This window comes from Rhipicephalus microplus, unplaced genomic scaffold (assembly GCF_043290135.1).
Source record: "Rhipicephalus microplus isolate Deutch F79 unplaced genomic scaffold, USDA_Rmic scaffold_21, whole genome shotgun sequence".
NCBI classification, from domain to species: domain Eukaryota; kingdom Metazoa; phylum Arthropoda; class Arachnida; order Ixodida; family Ixodidae; genus Rhipicephalus; species Rhipicephalus microplus.
This window is the reverse complement of record NW_027464594.1, coordinates 9,466,199-9,489,471: the sequence shown is the minus strand read 5'-3', so window position 1 is coordinate 9,489,471 and position 23,273 is coordinate 9,466,199. Positions and strand designations below refer to the sequence as shown.

At 46.4% G+C, this 23,273-nt stretch overlaps 1 protein-coding gene across 1 annotated transcript in view; it reads right to left on the bottom strand.

Annotated features, from left to right (window-relative positions):
• The window catches only part of LOC119179588 (uncharacterized), a 198,578-nt gene that overhangs the window by 128,686 nt on the left and 46,619 nt on the right, over nt 1-23,273 (bottom strand). The gene's annotated exons all lie outside the window — the stretch shown is intronic.

The following is a 23,273-nucleotide window of genomic DNA, read 5'->3' as shown; positions in this document are numbered from 1 at the left end:
AAATGCGGCTTCCTGTGCTACATTTCTACTCTCAAATTGGTCTTAGTAATATCGCCATCAACCTGCATTTTGTCTGTTTTTCTTCTTTCATGTTACTGTTTTCCTTCGTTTTCCCCGATCTTTCTTCTTTTCAATTAACATAGTTTCAAAAGGAGAATCAGGCATTCTCCAAACTGTTTTCTTTATAAATGCAGGGTTGTGGTCGAAACGCCGACTACCATATCTAGTTGCTGTTTGAAGAACCTGCATATTTCCTTGACTTCGCGCCTGCGTTCACCTGAAGAAGAGGCCACACTCAGACAAACTTCGGCAGTTTCTCTACTTGCGATGCACAGTTCTGTTTCTTTCTTCGTCGTTGTTCCTGAGCTTTTTTCCTTAAACATATTTCTATATATATCCGCAAGCAATACACACGAAACTTCCTCGCCTCAGTCTAAGGAAGCTTTCAGGAAGGGACTGGTACCGACGTAGTCGCTCACGAATGTAGTTTTGCGATCAATATGAGAGATATTGCCAAGTTCAGAAGTTTACGAATGATCACTCGGACAAATGGCAGCATGGCTCCAGTGCAAGGCCAGACATTACCGTAGTTGTCATAGACGTAGAAATAGCCCAGTATTACCAAATACGCCTAAATAAAAAGATGTGTATCAGAAAAAGATACGCGAATTAAAGTCTGATGTGAACACTTTGGGCAGATACAACGCATTTGTGAGGCTTAATTTCACGTGAGGAAAATGGTGTGCCATGATGACCTACAGATCATTTTTAGAGTGGTAGACCTGCTCGTACTGGTAGAATCAAGAAAGAGCCTAGTTCCAGGAATCTGACCTGAGAGGTAAGCCAATGTGAGGGCACTGTGTTTGGAGGATGTCATTACAATAAGAAACTGTACTTTGCCCAAAAGATAGCGCAAAGGTTTTGTCGATGGGTTAATGCCATAGATTCTTCAGTATATGAGTGCGTTGATTAGTCGCTACGTTCAACGCTGAGCTGTATGTGCTCGGGAAAACCCTCATGTACCATTCGCGAAAATTATCGGCGTTATGCAGGTGGCCCGTCTTCGCCCACGTCTTCTAGCTGCCTACGTCGGTGTGCTAATTGTGCCCACCTTAAACAGAAATTTTCATCGATAGCCATAAGGGTATGATGAAGCTGACGGCCCGGTCATTATATAGACAACGTGAAAATTATGCCACGTAGATCACGAAATTCTTTCATCATGAAACATTTTCTACGAAGCTCTCTTCTGTCACGTCCGGCTTATACCGATATACCCCGGCTCGTGGTATATGCTTCGCCGACGGATAAATGGAGGAAGATCATTTGTAGACCTGAGAGACGTGACTCGCGCGCAGTGGGCTTCTCCAACATTAGGACAGGCAGACTAAGCATGACCACCACATTGTGGGCTCTATGGACAGCCCAAAGATGATTCCCCTTGTTGGGGCTTCTGATGGCAGAGCACCACTTGGCAGGTTCGGCTTAATCACTGCCAGAGACGAGGGGCATCGCCAGAACATATGCTCTAAGCTAACTGCACTTCCCCCCAGCGGTGAACTGGCACATACACAATTACTGCTCAAGAATTATGCATCGTGTGTAAGCGCAAGAACTTAAAACGCCCAGCCCCAGTGCTTTCTATGGTTCGTGTTTGTCTTCATCAATTACCCGCTATGTCCGTACAGAAACCTTAATGTATGTTCGTCGCCCTTGTGTTCCCTTGTTAATTTCTAAAACTTCATTCGAGCGCGAAAACACGACACGATCACTCACACACGCACACACCTATGCATCCAACACACACAGAGCGTTGTGTGTGTTTGATGCATGGGTGTGTGCGTGTGTGAATGATCGTGTCGTGTTTTGAGTGCTCTGAGTGTTTGATGCATGTGTGTGTGTGTGTGTGTGTGTGTGTGTGATCGTGTCGTGTTTTCGCGCTCAAATGAACTTTTAAAAATGATGTACCAACTAGCCCAACAACAAGTTCTTATACAATACATTTCCCTTGTTAACATTTAGTGAACCAGCGTGCTCAGTAGTGGGATTCTTCCAAATAAGAATGCACGTACGGGCTATGGAAAACATATATAATTTTTTAAAATATTGATACCTTAAATGGCAGCCGAAAGGAGGTAGACGGCAACGTGGTTGTAGTGGGTTGGTCTCTCGAGCTTTACCCATTGGCCTGCATGACTGTGTGCTCTTTAAGCCATTAGCAAGACCTTCTGAGGGTGAATGAATCTTCCTCGTAACAAAATCAGTGAAAGCACCACGTCAAGACATAAGGTATAGCAATGTTGCTTGAGGCTAAAAAGCAGCCTTCTTCACAGAACAGCGCTGGAATGGACAGCGAACAGAAAACGGTACAACATTACGTGCTCTGTTTTCTGTTTTGTCCGTTGTCCACTCCAGCGCTATTTTGGCCTATATGTATTACCAACTAGCCATTTCTCAAGCCACGCTCCTATGAACTATTGTGAACACATGCATTTTGATTCCTTCAGAGGTCACATTCTGGTAGATTATCGCTAGAGAATGCAGAATGCAGTTGTTCGAAGCCCCGTAGTCATTTGCTTCAGTGGTGTCTACACTGAAAATTAGTAATCAGTTAGTAAACGCGTGTTTTTTTTGTTTACAGCCTATTTTACTGTCTTCGCAGCATACCTTTACCTGCCAGCAGCTATAGTATAGCTAGTAACGTTTGCTGTTACTAACAACGGAAGCTTTCTATAGCGCTTTTAACTAAGTATACTACTAAGGCTCCTACGTTGCCAGATATTTCATAAATGTCGTTGTATCTTTCGCCCTAATGGTGGCACTAGTACGCAAAAGTTACGCAAGCTTTAATTATATTGACTATCTTGGAGTGGAACTTTCGTACTACGTGATAGCACACATAGAAGCAAATAGAAAGGCACACGATTGTGTGTAGAAAACATCACTTACCATGTAATTTTTTTCTCTGCAGACCAATGCACGGTGCACGATTCAAATGTAGTGGTATAAAAAGCCTTCAAGCTGCTGCGACTGTGGAAATATTTTATGTCGAAGTCTGGATGTTTTGTGTGTGATTAGCGTATGTTCTCGCTTGTGATCTGTCCATATGAGTTCTCAAACTCATATAAGCATTATAATATGTATGAACATACGTGAAGATGTGATCCTATGAATACGTGACCAGTTCTGTATATGTATATTGCTTTGATGGGTGATTGCCAAGATATAGTTGAATGAATAGGTAGCAGCCATCAAATAATGTATGAAGGCAGTGCCAGTTCGTTTTTTTCTTATAGTTATGTATTAAACCAACTCTATCTTTATTTGTTTTATATTTATTTCTACGGGAACCCTCATGGCCCAAAAGGGCGTTACATAAGGGTTGTTACAAAAATGCGTGTGTAAAACTACAGGTAAGAACCGACACCGAAACTGCAAAATAAATAAATATCACATCCTTAGAGGTAAAACATCTCTAATATCATCATCGTTGCTAAACAATGAATAGATCTACATAGGTAACATTGTAAAAGCTGAAACACAACAAAGACGGAAGAACAAGAAAGCCTGAAAAAGATACACAAATGAAGATACAACTTTAATGATCATACATTTTGTTATGTAACTTTTATGTGAAAGATGTATTTTTCTTTACAAGCCATGCAGGCATTTTCAGGCTATGAAAGATTTCCTTGCAAAAAAATTGTTAACGCAGTTTGAAATGACGATGATTCCGTTGGTCACACAATAGATGATGCAAAACGTTCCACTCTGTAATCGATAATACAAACGGCGAACTATGATAAAAATTGTTGTGGGAAAATCACAGTTTTATTTTGTTGATTAGGTCTCACCGAATTAATAAGTGGGAAGCAGGTAAAAGAATCGCTCGAGCAATTTTTACCTTGATAAAGATAACCGGAACAAATTACACCATCATTTAACCATATGGTGTAGTAGCGCAAAATTCACGGGGACGAAGAGGACAAGAAAACACGACACTCGCTACACTCGCAACTAATTTTTATTTCAGAAGCAGCACTTCATATATAACCCATAACCCTAGCGACACAGAAAAGAACTACAAACACTGAATCATTGCCAACAGAAGCTATTGCGCAGACTCAAGCTAATGTACACGGCAGTTAAGCTTAGACACTCTTATAGATGACATAACTAAAAACAGCCCTGGGTAACATCAAATCTAAAAAACCAAAAAAACCAAAAAAATCTTTGCGGGAATTCACTCGTGTTTGAAACAAAATTTTTGCAGAAAACACTAATGCTGGTAGTTGTACGGTAAATCACACAACAAAGTTTGTTAAGTGTAGCCTATCAGTCATTTATTGCTTGCCGCTAACGTGTGGAAAGGTATACATCGGCCAGATGGGTCGTTGTTTGAACATCCGACTTTTAGAACACAGGCGATCATTAGGAACTGACATTCATTCTCACATAAAGAGACACTGTTCCCAGTGTGGCTGCTCACCACTGTACAGTGACACAACCGTAGTCTTCCGTCATGGAAACCAACTAAACAGAGAAATTGTCGAAGCCTTTCACATTAAAAAAAGAAAAGAAGGATGCATTAGTCAGTCATCGGTTTCGTTAAGTAACCAAGAAGCCAGCTACCTCGAAGGACTTAATTGAGATCAGTGTTTGCATGTGTCATACTCTCCTTTTTGTCGTTTCAAAAAACTTTGTTTCAAACACGAGTGAATTCTCGCGAAGATTTTTTTGGTTTTTTTGGTTTTTTAGATTCGATGTTACCCAGGGCTGTTTTTAGTTATGTCATCTATAAGAGTGTCTAAGCTTAACTGCCGTGTACTTTAGCTTGAGTCTGCGCAATAGCTTCTGTTGGCAATGATTCAGTGTTTGTAGTTCTTTTCTGTGTCGCTAGGGTTATGGGTTATATATGAAGTGCTGCTTCTGAAATGAAAATTACTTGCGAGTGTAGCGAGTGTCGTGTTTTCTTGTCCTCTTCGTCCCCGTGAATTTTGCGCTACTACACCATATGGTTAAATGATGTCTCACCAACTAGCCCAGCTCTCAACCCTACTGAAATTACACCATATCCACGGAGTGAATTATAAGTGGGGGGAAGCTTCGGGGGTTTTATAAGTAAGCAGTCCATTCGTCTGTTTGTACGCCTGCCTGCCTGCTGCCTTTTGTTCCCAGAATATGAGGCATCTGCAATTTTTTAGTGAATTGATGTGTTATGAATTGAACATACTAGTAGAATTAGGACGTACACTGAAAGGTCGAAATATTTTGCATGCACGCATCAGCAAGCGCGTTTCTTGTCGGTCTCAGAAATTACAGCTTATCAACGGAGTGAATGTTGTTGAGTGGGGGAAGCGTCATTACGTTCGACCATCTGTCCATGCGCGCGCCAGTTTGTCCACACCTCGGGATGTTGCCGACGAGCACGAGCCGCAGCGGCCTCCCGCACCCAGTGCTCCTCATCGTCCACGGTCCACCAACTACCGCGATCCGGCGAGTGCTCTTGTAGGGCAATCATCCTGGAGAATGAGAGATAATGGGCACGTGGCGCAGCCCTGCGTAGCCCGAGCAGCAGCCCACCAGAGAGCAGCTCTAATCATAACGCCATCTAGCGTACCTTCATCCAACCGCCATACTGTCGCATGTAAAAGGCACGGCGGCCTTTCGGAAACAAGACGAGAAATGGAATGCGTAGAGCGCTATTAGTATATCGTTACCCAACGGCAGTTTGCACGCATCTCTAAGGGGCACGGCCATCGCATGAAAATAAAGACGCTGTATGAGAAGAGAGACGCTGCTGGGTACAGAGGATGGTCGACGGCTCACGCCGCCTGAGTGCCGGCCAGGTCTGGCCGTTAGCAGCTTGGCCCCTAAATAGATATTGTAGTACATATGAAAGCCTGCTGTTGTGAATTAGAAGAATGACATGACGTTCACCCCTAATGTAGGTCTTCTCAGTGAGGCACGTCATTCACGTAATTATACAATAGTGGAAATACAATGCACCTTTAGAGTTACTCATTAAGTTGCTGTGAAGTAGCCTGACAACAACCATCAAAAGTGACTTCTCAGTTTGCTAAACAACATTTGTCGAAAAAAACGTTGCGTGGTGTGCTTTGTAACTTTCTGTTAATGCAAATTGAAGGCTTAGTCAGAGCTTTCGCTTAATTAGCGGTCAAAGTATATCTTATCAAATTATCTCACTTCTTGAGTCTAACCATAGTGGTCACACCTCGGTTGCCAGATTGGGGGTATTTTGCACTGCAGTTCCAACTTTCTCGCATGATTTCGATGCCGTGCGCTATGACTGTGTGGTCTGTGTACATTGCCAGCTTTACTAACTGTCCCTGTTTGTTGCAGAAGCCGGAGCCCTCTTCTTTCGCTCTACGTTCCGCTCAACAATTAACAGATAGCACTAAGTCATGCCTCGGAAGTAGGAAGTTCATGCGTTCGAACTTGATTGTGTCGCAAAAGTAGGAAACATATGCGGAACGAAAGTTTCGCCAGGGAAACTGAAAGGCTTCGCAGAAGTACGAATACTACGTAGGCAGCGTTGCGATACATGCAGCATGTTGTCTTCGAGGTATAGTATTCGCATCGCGAATAGACTGTCGTGCCACCAAGCGTACTTCGGGAGTTTTCCCTCAAGTATGGTAAGTAGGAAGGCACTTTCTTGTCCGGCTTTGCGAAATGAACACTGCCACTTTGCTTTTTTCCTGCATCCGTGTGGAAACGAGACCCTTCATGACGCAAATAATCCGATTTGTTCTCTCGATACGCGAGGGTTTTCGGAAAATACATAGAAACTCGCGCTTGGAACGACAGCTTAGAGAGTACGCATATCAGCTTCGTGAGGTTTACTGTATATTCACGAAAGTTACGGAAATGTTAACGTCTGACGTTTTCAGTAAAAACTCACCTTGATTTATTTGCATGTAGCATTTGTCTTTGCTTTTGAAGAGCGTGAATGTCACTACAACGTAAGCTGAAAGTGGCAATGGCTCGCTATTTGCAATCTCTGATTGGCTAGCTCTGCTCCACTTGTTATTTTAACGTTTGACAATAGATGGCGGCACACTGCAAGTGATTTGCTTGTTGACGAGTTTCAGAGCGAATGCGGCGAAATTTTTCCCGCACCCAGATAAAGGTGAAGACACTGTGGTGTTGTTGATGTTGTCAAAGTGTTTTGGTGGAGGGAATTCCACAGACTGCATTCAGCAGCGATGTTGAAAGAAATCCTTGTGACGAGGAGGATTTTTCTCTGGACGTAAACTGCTGCGAAGAACGCACCGAGAGTGACAGCGATGATAAACGATAACCTGCAACACTCACGAAGAGCAATTTGAACTTCACTTCCACCTTGTGCGCTAAGGTTTTATCACGCCCGTAAGTCACTTTGATTGTACATATTGTATCGTATCTTGCAGTGAGGTGAAATAATACCATGGTTTTTCGTCTGCATTGAATGCAGAGAAATCACTGTTGATATTATGGAGCGCATCATTCCAACAACATCCTCAAGCACGAGTGGCGCAAAAGTGTTAGAGCGATGAAACGTGCAGTACGGAATACGACCCGCGCATCTCTGCTAACTTCTGCTGTATTGTGGGTACCTTTCGATGGGAGCTGTTTGGCGACTTTTCGCAATTTTTTGCGGTGTTCTTGATAACCTAACAGAAGATAGTTGAATCGTTAGGCATGTGTGCCAGAGTTCAGAACGTACATCAGGCATGTTTTGTCAAAACATAGGTTAGTATAACCATACATTTGAGCTTCATTGAACTTTGAAAGAAATTTTCATGAGCGCTCGCTTAAATGTGCGTAGTGCGCTCACTTCGGCATACGACAGTTGGCTTCTACAGCAATTGAGTTATCGTTCTGAAAACTCACGAGTTTTTTTTGCATTATCAGGCGTTCATTCAATTTCAACTGTTATTCACAGTGTCAATAGAAACAAGCGCATCTGATTCAAACAAAGGTCTTGATGTGTATCAGCTATTGGACAAGAATCTCTTGGAAGTTGCATCACAAAAAACGGGACGTCAGATGACAGACGCCAAGCCACCAACCAGAGTGAAAACTGGCCTATGTTTAAAAAGAGGGTCTTTGGGAGGTGGTGGTGGTGGTGGTGGTAATGGTGGTGTTGCAGCAGGCGGGGTTAGCCTGGCCTGCATGGCCGGCAATTGTTCCGCCTGAGCATCTCCTTAATTTGGAAAATGTCACCACGTGTCAGACAGCCCAGTGTCTCGCAGGAAGACCAACAAAGTTCGTTGCACGTTCCTCCTAGTTGCCGCGGGTCCTTCAGGAAAGATGATGTCATCAACTGTCCGGTGCCTATGACAGCCTTTTCGCAAGGTGCGGATCATCGCTGCTCTTTGCGCATCAAACTGTGGGCAAAGCCAAATGAAATGTTCAATATCCCCGATGTCATCACAGAAGGCACAGAACGGGGAAGCGTATCTCCCAGTCTTGAATGACCAGGCCTGGGTGTATGCGGAGCCGGTTCTAATGCGGTACAACAGCGTCGCTTCTTCACGAGAAAGTCCATGAATTACACATGCTTGGTGTGGAAACCTGTAGATCGCCTTGAAATGATTGCGTATCACATCTTTGTTGTTCTGGTAAGTCTTGGGAGTTCTTACTTTTGGAAACGATGTACGTGCTTCGCATGCAAGGGCATCAGCCTTTTCATTGCCCTCAATGCCAACGTGGGATGGGATCCACTGGAACTTTATATTAAAACTCTTGCCATTTAGGTGTTTGATTAGTGCCAGAGATTGCCTGGTGAACTTTTCTTGAGGTAGGCCACGATGCAGTCTTTGTAGCGCCGATTTGGAGTCCGTCAGCACTACAACATCTCGTGCAGAAAAGGATCGCAGTTTTCGCAAAGCCGCCGTAATTGCAGCGCTTTCTACCGTTGTGGACGAAACCACGCGATCCAGGCGGCCCGACCATGACACGCCCAGGCTGAGTATGCAGAAAGCCGCTGCGCAGCTATCAGTCTGTGTGCACACTGATCCGTCGGTGTACACTTGTAGGTGGCAACGGTACATGGTGCTCAAGTGGTCCAGCGCAAGAAATTTTGCTTCGGCGGCTGGAATGGTGCGCTTCGTTGGTAAATTGGGCACGCTGAAGTTGCACGCAACATCCACAAAAGACCATGGCGGGTCCATAGGGCGCCGTTTAGGCAGTTTCAAGCCTAAATATTGAAATGTGTTTAGTGCCGCGTTGAAATGTGAGCCAGTTCTTGCTCTTATCCGCCGGAGAAGCGCCGTGCCTGCGAAGGACTCGCCCAGTCTTGACAGCTGCGTCAATAAGGCCTGAGACGCCAAAAGGCGGAGCGGAAGAGACTCGGCTTCATTGGTGACCTTCGTGTTTGAAGCCGCCTGAGGGACTCCCATCGCCAAGCGAAGACCCTTTCTGTGCACTGCCTCTAGGCGTTCGAACTGGCTTGGTGATGGTGATATCAGGGGCAGCTGATAAAGAATGCGGCTTGTTATAAGCGCATCATTCAATTTAAGCATGGACATAGGATTGTTGCTCCAACGAACCCCTGCCATGCGACGAAGAGCGTTGATCCTTTGCACTGATGCAGTTACTATACCATCAACCGCACGTCGCCATAATAGCTTGTTGTCGATGGTAATGCCCAGGAAGCGAACACTTGTTGCACAACGAATTGAGTGGCCTCGAATATTCAGCGACAGACGTGTTGACTTCCGTCGCACTCCCGGGAAGAGCATGAAGGCCGACTTTTCCGCTGATAAAGATAGGCCAAGTGTCAACAAGTGACGCTCAATGATTGAAATAGCGCTCTGTGCTATCCGGGCCAAACGTTTGTGCTGGTACCCTGAGATCCAAATGCAGATGTCATCGGCGTAGATGGATATTTTAACTGCTTTCAGAGCTGAGTGCAGAGTGTCGGGAAGCCTGGCCATGGCAGCGTTAAAAAGCAAGGGAGATAGAACACTTCCTTGTGGGACGCCGAGGGAAACGCGTCTCTCTTCGCTCGTTACATTTCCAAGCTTAACACGGACACAGCGGTCTCTGAGAAATTCATGTACGAACCGAAGAGCATTTCCCGACACACCCATGGCTTGGAGCCCGTTCACGATGCCTGCCTGAAGCACACAATCATATGCCTTGGCAACGTCCATGAAGACAGCGAGTGTCGAGAGTCCGCTGACGCGGTGGTGTTCGATGTGGCTTAATAGGTCCAAAACACTGTCCTGGGCACTCAGTCGTGGGCGAAATCCGGTCATACATGGTGGCCATCGTCTTCCTTGTTCAAGGTACCAAGTTAATCTTGTACATATTAATCTTTCCATCAACTTAGATACGCATGATGTTAGAGATACCGGTCGATATGACGCGAGGCTCGCAGGATCCTTTCTGGACTTTAGGACTGGCACCACCCATGCTGTCTTCCAAACAAGTGGGATCTCTCCCGTGCTCCAGACATGATTAAATATGTCCAAAAGAGCCCTTTTTTGCTCATATGGTAGATTTGTCAGCATTTGATTGCTGATCAAATCGGGACCCACGGCACAGCGTCTTCTTAATTTGCTAAGTGCCATATCCAGCTCTCGGAAGGTGAATGGCGTATCCATCGTGTGGAAAAACTGGGGTGACAGAGGAATCGCCGCTCCTGCTGGTCTACCAGGTATGTACACGTCTGCGAAATCCTCTGCAAGGGTTTGCAAATCTATCCCTTGTTTCAAAGCGAGTGCTTCGAATGGCCTGTTTGTTCGGATATTCCCAGAAAGACTATTTATTACTGCCCATATCTTTGTCAAGGGCGTAAACGTTGATAAACTTTCACAGAAAGCGGCCCATTGATTTCGTCTTAATTTTTTTGTATGGCGACGAATTGCAGCGTTTATCCTGTTATATTCGATTTTCGCAGAAGGATTTCCTTTTGTTCTCATTATTTTCCGCTCCGCTCGTCTACGTGCTGCGCAGAGGTTCTTCAATTTCAAGTCTGGAGCAGGAAAATGGTCAGGCAGTTTCAGCAATGAAGTTGCTGATCGCTTGCTTTGCAACATATCTGCAAACAGCTCACCAGTGGATTTGTCCAACACTTCTCTGTAGATGTCCCAGCGTGTTACATTGCAGAATTGCCGACCAGCAGTTCGAAATCTCAGGATATTGGTGAAGATGGGGAAATGGTCGCTGCCCATCTTGTCTGGGGCCGTGGTCGATGATACCAGAAGGTCCGTGGAGTGAAGTACAAGGTCTATTGCACTCCATGAATCAGGTGGCCTGAAAAATGTAGGTTTACCATCGTTCGCCACACATAAGTCGGCCGCATCTGCAGCTGCTAGAAGTTCCCTGCCTCGAAAATCTACACTCTTATCACCCCAGAGTGGATGTTGCGCGTTAAAATCACCACAGATTATTCGAGGAGCGGGACATCGAGTGCACAGGTCCTTTAGGAAAGTCTCCATAGAGACCTTTTTTCGTGGGCTTATGTACACCGATACCACACTCAGTTTTCGGTTTCCCAGACACACTTGCACAGCAGCGACTTCCAGTGAGTTGGAACAGAGGTCTTGCACTGGTAGGGTGACGTGAGGTATTTCCCGCCTTATGTATATCATTGCGCTCCCATTTGCAAACGACGTTATGCTCGGGTTGCCGTGTCGGATGTACCCTGGGAGCGTCCTTGCATTCGGTAGACCGGCTTCGGAGAGGGCTAGAATCGGTATTGGAATGTCGTGCAGGAAAAGGTTGAGTTCGCACAGGCGTTTTAGAAGACCGGCGCAGTTCCATTGCATTATTAAGGGCACTTTTGAAGGACGAAATAGACCAGGTGGGCGAGACAGCGCCATTATTCTACCTTGTGTTTGTGGAAGCAGAGCAAAGTAACACTGACTCTAGAGCCAGGACTGCTCCCAGCATATCCTTCGTTGAACTCGCAGGCATCTTAGCGACGTGTGAACGCAGTGCTGTGAACAGAGCGCGAATAACGTGCTCGAGGTTTTCTTGCTGTTGGCTTCCAGATGGTACTTGAGATGGCCTCAGTGCATCAGCGTAGGTGCGCTTGGCGGACTCTTTCGTGATACATTTCTCACCAGCGTTGAGCACTTGCGTTGACTCAGTACCAGCTCTTGTCGGATTTAGGCGAGGAAAATTTCCTGCGCACTCGTTATCCGAAACGCCAAGTTGTGGTGCGCCGGAAGTCTTCTTTGTGAGCGATGATTAGTTCACAGTCTTCGGGCCGAGGACAAACGTCTTATTTTTTCGCTGCGCAGCTGTTCGTGCTGGACATCGGCCGTAGCTAGCTGGGTGGTCGCCGCCACAGTTTGCACACACAAGTTTTTCTTTACTTGTACACGTCTTAAAGTCATGAGGCCCCCCACAGCGCTTACACCTTTGTTCCCCACGACAGTGCTTGGCAACATGTCCAAAACGCTGACATTTAAAACAGCGTGGTGGCGTCTCCACGTAGTCTACCAGCTCGTGTCTGGTGAAGCCAAGGTTGATTTTCTCTGGACGTTCCGAATTGGGAGCGAATGTGAGAACTACAGAGTCAGTGCGCCTTGATTCCCATTCGGTGGATGAGGTTTGGACTCATCGTATGATCCTTCTTGCGTGGTATACTCCCTGAGGTCTCAGGTAGGTTAACAGCTCTTCATCCGAGTACCATCTTGGGACCCCTTTTATAATGCAGGTATTTTTCATGTAGCTGTGTGGTACACGGGCAGATATGGCAAGGCCGCAGATAGTGTTTGTCTCTAGAAGCATATTAGCTTGATGTTCTGTCCCTATATCCAAAAGCAGGGCTCCCTGTGCTGTGAAACGGCTCTTAACTGGGGCTCCACCGAGAATCGTTTCAATTTCCGAGTATAGGTGAATAGGATTCACTTGCCTCAAGTTAGCTCCTTCGGATGTTGGAGCGATTAAGACAGGAATGCCCACCGTCCTGTCTTTGCGATGTCGTACAAGGCGGAAACCACCCTCGTCCATGTCTTGATCTGTGAGGTTCGCCCCGTTGTGGTCCCCGACGACAGTTGATTCGTCCTCTGATTCAGCGCTGTGTTGTCGCTTGCAGTCAGGTATGCTTGCGCAGACCAGCTGGTGCTTCTGACCTTGTGTCACACCTTGGGAGGTCATGGCGGCGCTCTCCCTGATGCTTGTCTCGTTTCTTCTAGCACCTTTCGACGCGGCGGGCTGCGCAGCACCCGTCGGTCGCCGATACGGCAGGTACCTTTTCGAGTCGTCCGACGTCTTGAGCAGTGCTGAGTCGTAATATAAACAAAAATAAACGATAACAACAGACAGAGCTACTTAGCCAAGCAGCAACAGCTTCGTCCTCTTCTCTTCGGTCTTTGGGAGAACAGCAATTTTGTGCTCCAATTGTATGACCTATACGCGACGTGCATGGCTGCAGTCTTTGCTGAGCAGTTCATGGCCATAGTTGCTTTCCGCAGGATGTGTTTTCTTTTTTTATCAAGCCCGAGCGCAACCTAAAAATTAAAACAAGTGCATTGGTCACTGCCGAATAAGCTGCCGCCGTGGCTAGGATTCAATTCCGTGACCTGCTGAATTGTAATCGCAGTCAATATAGTGGTCACAAATTTCAATGTCGACGTACTCAATTCCTAATACGGAATACTAACCGTGATTGTGGTGTATATCGCGTCGTGTGTACAAGCGTGCCGATAGTGATTACAATGTTCAGCCGCTGTTACGAAGGTCGTGCGATGTACTCCTGGCGGGAATGTGGCTGACTTTCAATGATGCCATATGTTTGCGGCCTATGTGCGCAAACTGAGGTGAAAGTTAAAAAAAACTGAGAATGTTTCGGGACTTCGCAGAAGAAACATTTTTTTTCTTGGTATACACTGTCAACGCGTATACACACTGCAGTCAGACAACACGTATAAAATACTGATTTTTATTTAGAGTTTTCCTCTGAGCATCTGGGAACCAGCTTTATTGTAATAGACATTAACCCGACGAGCGAAGAGTGTTCCTGAGTTCATGAGCTCTGTGGCCTCCACGCATTCTAAGTCACAAAAACCACTGTCAGGTTCACTAAACTTTCATTCATTCATCGTTGTTTACGTGCACCTTGCTCAAAGAACAGATTTGAGGTTCGTACGTCACGAGTTTTGTCGTTCCGTGTCGTTGCACTACTATCGGACGTCATTGAGAACCCACCCCCTCATATTGTCACGCGCGTTTGCACTTTTGCTTCATTCAGTTTTCGCCGCTAAGCCTGTCTGGAACGCTCAGCGCAAACTGCGCCTCATTGTTCTAGAAGGTTCACGTTATTGTAGATCGTGCGGTTAAGATCGCGTGCAAAACGCGAGCTGTTTCACATGCGCGGTTTAACGCCCCAAGACCACCATGTGATCATGAGAGACGCTGTAGTGAGGGACTCAAGAATTTTGACCAATTAAGGTTGTTTGACGTGCCCCCAAATCTGAACACACGGGCGTGCAGCGATTTCGCCTCCATCGAAAATGCGCTGCTGCTGCTGCTAGACCACCGCGGCGGGGCGCAAGACGCGAACATTTAAGTTTATTCTAGAGCTTGCGCGAAGATCACTGATAAGGCTGGAATATTCGGCGGCACATGTACAAAAACCGACGTGGTAGGCTCTATTCACTGCTATCAGTGCCAGTGTCTTGCTATAATGTTGCTTTCCTTTTGCGTTGCCACAAGTCTGGTCATATAAAAATTTAACCAGAACACCCCATCTGCTCCCTTCGGCCACGTCGCGAAATCTAGTGGAGGCGCTTCACGGCCCAGTGTACCGAACTCACCCCTTTATCCGCGAGCCAAGCACACACCGCCAAGAGGATGTCGGTGCCAACTCCAAACAGCGAGTCACCTGCAGGCAAAAAGATGGGAGCCAGAATACACGCTGCTTGTTGAAAACATCAGGCGACGACAAATCACGAGATCGGCTGCACACACTATGACGGACATTACGCAGCCAATACGGATTCTTCTTCAACAGCTAAAAAAGCCTCCCACTTTGTGGGGATTATCGCTTGAAGACCCAGCAAAGGGGATGGAAACGTACTACCGAGTAGCCGCCTTCAATAGCTGGCACCACGAAGAAAATCTGCTGCGTCTACTTTCACCTAGAAGACGCCGCAATGACATAGTTCGAGAACCAGGAATTCACGATATGGACCTGCAATCTCTTTCGTACGACGTTCCTGAGCACAGTCGCCAGTGTCGTCAGCAAGGAACGTATCTCTACTATCTCTACTATCTTTACGTGTGCAACCCTCCAACGAAAATGTTAACACCTTCGTCCAGGAGATGATCCGGCTGTTTCATCACACCAACTTCCCTAGCTTAACCGAAGACAAAAAATGATGCTTCCTGTGAGTGGTGTGAAGCAGGAATTTTTCACTGCATTGATCAGGAACGCACCGAAGATGGTCAACGAATTCCCTTCGGAAGCATCTACAATTGAAATTACGCTCAAGATGCGGACACTGCATTACAACTACAGCTTCTCTGCCACAATCTACGCCAACGTCCAATCGCTGAGAACCACCGAATTGCGTGAGAAGACTCGAGCGATCGTGCAAGAGAAACTGCGAAAACCAATACCATCAGCGCAGCCTCAAATAAACAACATCGCGAACGTCGTACGCCAGGAGATTCAGCAACCGCTGGGCTTTTTTCAGCTTCCAGAGCCGCAGCTGCAAGTAATGAGCTATGCTGAAGCAACCAGCCATCACGCCTCTTCTCCACGTCCACGCCAAGGCGCCGCATCACCGCAGTTTCACCCCCACACACCACCATCAGCTCCAACACCACCATACCACGCGCCAGCCGGCCAACGATACACGCCGAGGAAGACTGACGTTTGGCGCGCTCCCGACCATCTCCCACTATGCTACCATTACGTGGAAGCTGGCCACTCATGCCACCGCTGCCAGTTCTGAAAATGGGGCTACGAGGTTTCGACATGAACGCACCTTGTCCATAGCAGTGTGAACGACCTCGAAAATTGGCAGATCCCACACACCGTGGGAATCACTGATGTGCGAAGCACGTATGAGGAAGGTGTATATGTCACTGGAAAATCCACACAACATTACGAGACGGAGGTAAATTATGCCGTACATGAATTTGATATTATCAATATCACGCTTGGACGGCTCCCTTATTTTCGTCATCTATTGACATCACCTTTTACCAAATTTGGTATATGTGCAGCTAGCGAAACGGTCTTGAGCACGCCATGAGCGTACCATGTGGGCATGTTTTACATTACTCGAATATTTTGATTATCATGTTTGGACGTGTCACACACCTTCATCGTCCATGCACATCCAGCAATACTTAACTTGGTATATGTGAAGCTAGCAAAATGGCAGCAAGCGCACGTTACGTGGTCTTGCGCACATGCTGGGCGCAACGACGCGACGCTAGGAAAACGCGAGCACTTTATCTGACGCTAGGCGCGACCAGCGTCTGTCAGCAAGGCCCGGCGGAAACCAGCGCGAAAGGTGGCATGCGTACTTTCTTGTCGATGACGTTACTTAGACAGCACCATGTCTGCTTAGCTTCGTGACGAAAAGACGCTGGGAGCGCTCAAACGCGCATACGTAAAAGCAACGCAGCGCGCAGTGCGCCTGTGAGTGTATGCCACGCAGATCGGCGCTTGGCGTGGCAGCGCCGCCATGACGTGATGAAACAAACGCCAGCGCCCACGCGCGCCGGGTCGCGTCACAGTGTTTCGCCGAGTTCAGTGTGGCACGTAGTCTTTTTGCTACACGACACGCAACTGATGATTATCACGTCTGCCCCTGTCACATACCTTCGTCATCCATTCACTTGTAATACCAAATTTTGCATATGTGAAGCATGCGAAACGGCCGCGAGCGCGTCAATGAGTGTAGCATGTAGAATTGTTGTTACATGACGCGCATTTTATGGGTATCATGTATGGAGGTGTCATTTAGATATGTCATCCGTTCGTGTCACGTAATACCAAATTCAGTACATGTAAAGCTGGTGAAATGGCCGTGAGCACATCATGAGTGTGGCATGTAGTCTTGTTAATACATTACACGCGTCACATGAATATCATGTTTGCACCAGTCACATACCTTCGTGATCCATCAAGTTCACGTAATACCAAATGTGGTATATGTGAAGCAAGCGAGATCGCCGCGAGCGCATCGTGGGCGTGGCATGTAGTCGTGCTCTAATATGACACGTATCTCGTAACTATCATGCTTACACCAGCCGTATACCTTCGTCATCCATTCACGTACCGGAATACTAAATTTTGTGTATGCGAAGCTTGCGAAACGGCCGTGAGGGCATCATGAGTGTGGCATGCAGTCATGTTGTTACATACCACGGATCTCATGATTATCATGTTTGCACCAGTCACATACCTTCGTCTTCTATTTACGTCCCGTAACGCCAACTTTGGTAAATGTGAAGCTAGCGAAATGACTTCAAGCGTACCATGAGCGTGGCGCGATGTTATGAGTCATGAGTCATGTCTTACACGAGATGCAAGCCATAATTTCCACGTCAGGGTCTGTCAATCATGCTCGCCTTGCAGTCATGTCATACCATGCCAATTTTGCAACATGTCACATGAACGAAATCACCGCTAAAGCAGCAAGACCGTGAAATGTAGGTCATGACATTCTTGACATACATATCATGATAGTCATGTTTTAACTAGTCAATATGCTGGTTATACACTCATGTTATGTCATACTAAGTTTAATATTGATACCATTAACAAAACGGTTAGGAAAGTTGAAAGTCGTAGGCGGATAGATAGATAGATAGATAGATAGATAAATTGATAGATAGATAGATAGATAGATAGATAGATAGATAGATAGATAGATAGATAGATAGATAGATAGATAGATACACTCGAAGTCGCCGAAGTTCGCTAAGAAATGCTTCGCATTGAAAAGTCGCCGACCACATCGCAGAAGTGCAGTGGACAGCCTGACGACCTTGCCCGTCACCATCACCAAGGCGCTACATATCACCGCAGTGCCGCCAGTACACTATCCTGAATCGGGGCGGTTCCCCGGGCTCATATTTGAAAAACCGAGGTCAGCAAGCGATGTAGTTGCGGTTGTTTAACAACGACCTACCACAGATCCTCCGCTGCCACCGTCGATGATGGCTTAATGAAGCCGAAAACACTCGCTGCTACACCAAAGTGGCCTTGACGTCCAAACTTCCTAGCCCGTAGAAGACCCGACGACGCAACGTGGAAGCAGCGAAATAAGCTGACGTAGCATGATCCGACGCCACGACCCAACTAGAACGCACGGCGACGAACCAGCGACTTTGACGTATTCGACAGCCACCACATGCCTGCTCTCTCCGATACTGGAGCTGATTTTTTCGTCGTCAGTGGACCTTATGCGACAAAGTGTAAAGAAGTGAACGCTACATTGAAAGGCCCAGAAATTCGGACAGCTGGAGTTTATTTATTAACGCCCATTGGAGTATGCACAGGAAGAGTCACCATTAATAACCGGACTTATCAAGCGAGTTTTAAAATGCTTTGTAATAGCTTATCCAGCGGACTTATTCAGTGATCGTTGTAATAGGATCTTTATAGTCAGGATGACTTCATTCGACAATACGGCTGTGTCATAGACCTGAAGTCTGAATCAATAACATTAACCTCAGAAAACACGCTGCTGACACCACACCAAATAATCACGCATTGAATGTGTTGGAAAACGAAGCCACCATTACGCCTTGTTCAAGCGTCATCGTTTCCGTTGACACCGAAACACTTGATTGATATGTGAAGTTTAACGTCCCAAAGCCGCCATATGATTATGAGAGACGCAGTAGTGGTGAACTCCAGAAATTTTGACCACTTGGGGTTCTTTAACGTGCGCCCAAATTAGAGCACATGGGCCAACAATATTTCCGCCTCCATAGGAAATGCAGCTGCCGCAGCCGGGATTTGAACCCGCGACTTGCGGGTCAGCAGTCGAGTACTTTAGCCACTAGACCACCATGGCAGGGCGACACCGAAACACTTACAGTCTTTGAAGGCATCATCGAGGGCAACATGCACCTGTTCTTTGACCGTCATATTTGCATTGCGGGAAGCATCACCACCTGAGTCATGGCAAAGCGAAGGTAATGGTAACAAGCTTTAGCCAAAGAAACAGGCACCTCCAGATTGGTACGATGAACCCCGACATAGAAGAGTTTGTTGGTGACATAAATTCTTTCACTCCTCCGACACTTCCGAACCTGCCTCGACGAGTCCATGTTCCCAATTCAATTTTGACGTCAATCCGAACCTTCCGAAGCCCAAGTGAGCCCAAATCAAAACTCTTCTGCAGCAATTCAAGGACTGCTGCTTGTCGTCATCGTAAATGATTCGGCGGACCCCTGTCGTGAAATATCTTGTCATAACAAGAGAAAGTGCGCGACCGACCCGCCTGAGCCCTTTTAAGATTCGAATCAAGAACGGAAAATCGCGTAAGAAACGAAATTGACGAAATGCTACGCGACGACATGATCGAGGTGTCCAGTTCCTGCGTGTCTCCTTTGGTGTTGTTGAAGAAGAAGGATAGAATCCGACGTTTCTGCGTCGACTATTGTCACCTAAGTAAAGTGACAAAGGAGGACGTGTATCCCCTTTATGTATGGACGACACCCTGGATTGACCTCACAACGCTAAGTACTTTACGTCGATAGACCTCAAGACTGGCTATTTGCAGATCGAAGTCGACGAGAGAGGCTGAGAGAAGACTTCGTTTATAACACCAGAGAACCTATTCATAAGAGTACTGAACGCTGGGCGAGTTGGTAAATCATCACTACAAAACTGCGCGAAAAATGGACAAGAAACAGAGAAGGCACACACACACACTCTGTTTCTTGTCCATTTTTCGCGCAGTTTTGTAGTGAGAACCTATTCGAGTTCAATGTTATTGTGAACAGTCATTGCTCAGCGCTTAAGATTTTAAACGTGTCATGGATATGATACTGGCAGGATTGAAGTGCCGGACTTGCCTCGCCTGCTTGCACGTCGTCTTCATGTTTTCCTAGAGATTCATCGAGCAGCTCCGTTGCCTCGAACCTGTACGTCAAGCTATCAAGACCTCCAAGCTAATCATGAAGCTAGAAAAGTGCAGATTTGCGTACGAGGAGCTCTTGTTCCTGGGACTCGGGATTAACAAGTCTGAAATTCGTCTCAATCTGCGGAAAACAGGCGCCATCGCCGACTTCTCGCTGTCTACCGACAAGAAAGCCATTCACCCATTTCTTGGCCTGTGCGCCTAGTACAGGCGGTTCGTCAAAATCTTCACCCGCACTGCCGAACTGTTCACTAACGTTACCAGGACCAACGTGGAGTTTGAGTGGGTAACTCCACAGGAGGAAGCATTACAAAAAACGACGCCTCAGACGCCTTCATTACTCGTGCATTTCGTTGAGTCCGCCGAGACAAAAATACAGAGCGACGCAATCAGTGCAGTGCTCAGCGCGGTTCTTGTGCAGACAACTGATTGACCAAAAACAGTGATCAGTTATGCCAGCCAGTCACTCTTAAAGGCAGATGCCAACTATGCTACAATAGAAAAGGAGGACCTTGCATTTCTATAGGCTGCATCAAAGTTCCACCCTTACCATTACAGCAGGCCCTTCAAAGTAATAAGCGACCACCATGCCCTGTCTTGGCTAGCTAACTTGAAAGACCTTTCGGGTCGCTTCGCACGGTGGAGCCTGATACTTCAGAAATTCAACGTTACTGTTGTTTAGCTGTGAGGAAGAAAGCACTCCTATGCCAACTGCCTGCCTCGTGCCCTCTTCGAAACACCTCTGCCAGACGACCGAAATGATGTCGGCTTCTTGGGTACCTTGAGTGCCGATAACTTCGCCGAGCAGCAACGACCTGACTCAGAACTCAAGAGCACTGTTTCTCGAGGGTAACAGCGTCACTGTTCCAAAGATAATCTAGAGAGGCCTGGTGTCTTTCTTACCGCAAAACAGAGTTCTCCTAAAGAAAAACTTTTCACCCGGTGATCCTACGACTGGACACCTCGTAGTTTCCCGTATTCTCGCCAGAATACAGGAAAAATACTAACGGCCTTGACGTACCGCCTATGTGACTGGTTACGTCGGGACATGCCGAGATCGTCAATGACGAAAGACATATCCGACCAGACCAGCAGGCTACCTTCATCTGATCGACCCACGACATCGACCGTTCCAGCCAATCGGTATGAAGTTACTAGTATTGTTGCCTACGTCGACTTGAAAGAATCAATAGATCGTTGTCGTCACCAACTACCTCCCCCGCTACGCCAAAACAAGGGTCCGATATCTAGAGGCATTGCCACCGATGTTGCGAAGCTCTTTGTTGAATACATTGTCCTGCGTCATGGACCTCCAGAGTTCCTCATCACTCACACAGGTAGAGCCTTCACTGCTAAGCGAACTCCGGCGATCTTGGCTTACAGCCAGACAAGCCACTACCGGACGGCAGCGTACCACCCATAAACCAACGGTGCCTTCGAGTGGTTTAACAAGACAATTGCTGACATGTTGGCCATGTATTCCGATCTTCAACACAAGACGTGGGTCGCCATCCTTTCGTACGGGACCTTCGCATACAACATGGCGATGCAGAAGACGACGCAGATGTCACGATAAATCTCAGTTGATGAAAGGAACCCGGCGCATGACACTCGACACTATGCTATCAAAAGTTGTTGACGAAGAAATCCTCGACGTGATTGTCTAGCTTCAGCGCGTCGAAAAAGCCCGACAACTCTCCCGCCTCCACATCATGAATTAACAGACGACTGACAGCCACCGTTACAATCTTCGACACTTTCTTGAAAAGCAGCCCGGCTACTGCGTTTTGGAGTGGACACTGATACGTCGACGTGGCCCGAGTGAAAAACTTCTGCGACGGTACTTCGGACTGTACCGGGTAGTTTGACGTCTCGGCTCACACTACTACATAGTTGTCCTCTACGGCATCAGGAACTATCGATGGTGGCTCGCGTGACCTAAAGTAGTTCATGGTGTGCGCCTCAAGTCATTTCATACGCGTTGATGAACTTAAGGACTGTGTTTTGTTGTTGTTTCTTTATAATTGTGCTTACTTGTTTGTACCTATTTTTAATTACATTTTTGTTGCCTTATTGTTGGTATTTCAATTTTTCTTGTTTCCCCCAGTTTTCAGTTTTAAGCATCGGGATGATGCTTTCTCAGAGGGTGGGCAACGCCAGACGCATTTATTATTTACACTTATGTTTCATTCAGTTTTTGCGCTCCAGGCCGGTCTGGAATTCTCAGCGCAAACTGCGCCTCATTATTCTAGAAGGTTCACAATGATTGCAGATCGTTCTGTTAAGATAGCGCGAAAGACGCGGACACTCGATATTATTCTACAGAGCTAGCGTGAAGACCACTACTGAAGCTGCAATAATCGATGGCACTTGTATAAATATATAGGTGCTTCACCACTTGTCAGATGATTGATGGTAGACGCTCTGTTCGCCGCTATAAGTGTCAATGTCTAGCTGTTCTGTGACTTCTATTTTACGTAGCCACAAATCCGGCCCAATAAAACGTTTCTCCTGAAACTCGTCTGCTCCCTTCAGCCAAGTCCCGACACCGTGGCAATATTGAAACCGAAAGTGTGTGTGCGCGTGTGTTTGTGTGTGTGCTCAAAGGCTACGGTAATGAAAATATTCCATCCATATTCCCAGGCACCACAATACTCGTTTAAGGTTACTGTTCACCAGTCCTTTTGATTTGAGTGAGAATACAAAAAAAACGTTGTTTCAAAGCCTGTCGGTGCTCTTCTCACGAACCCCAGCTTTTCGATATTCCCTGAGCCATCGGCTATGGCGTGCGTTACATTCACAACGTAGTTTTCGAGTGCGAAATCTCAACATTTATTATAGTTTTACATCTAGTATTTGACAGAAGCGTTGCAAAGACTCAATCTTCAGCTACTTGGCCGTAGCTTTTATCGGATATCTTATACTTGGCATACGTCAATAATTCTTCACCACCGTCATAGTGAGGGAAGACAAATAAGACCTGCTGTGATTAGAAACACACACAAGTGTGTTTTATTTAGAAGACACTATCTCTTGTTATAGTGAAAACAGCGCTTGTGGCTTTTAACGCGATAGTGTTAAAGAGGTTGTTTCGCAGAAATTGCGGTGTCGATGTCGTTGGGTATGAGCGAAAAATCCTCTTCTGCGTGGCAGAAAATCAAGGACGATGCAAATAAATTAAGCAAATGATAAAGAATC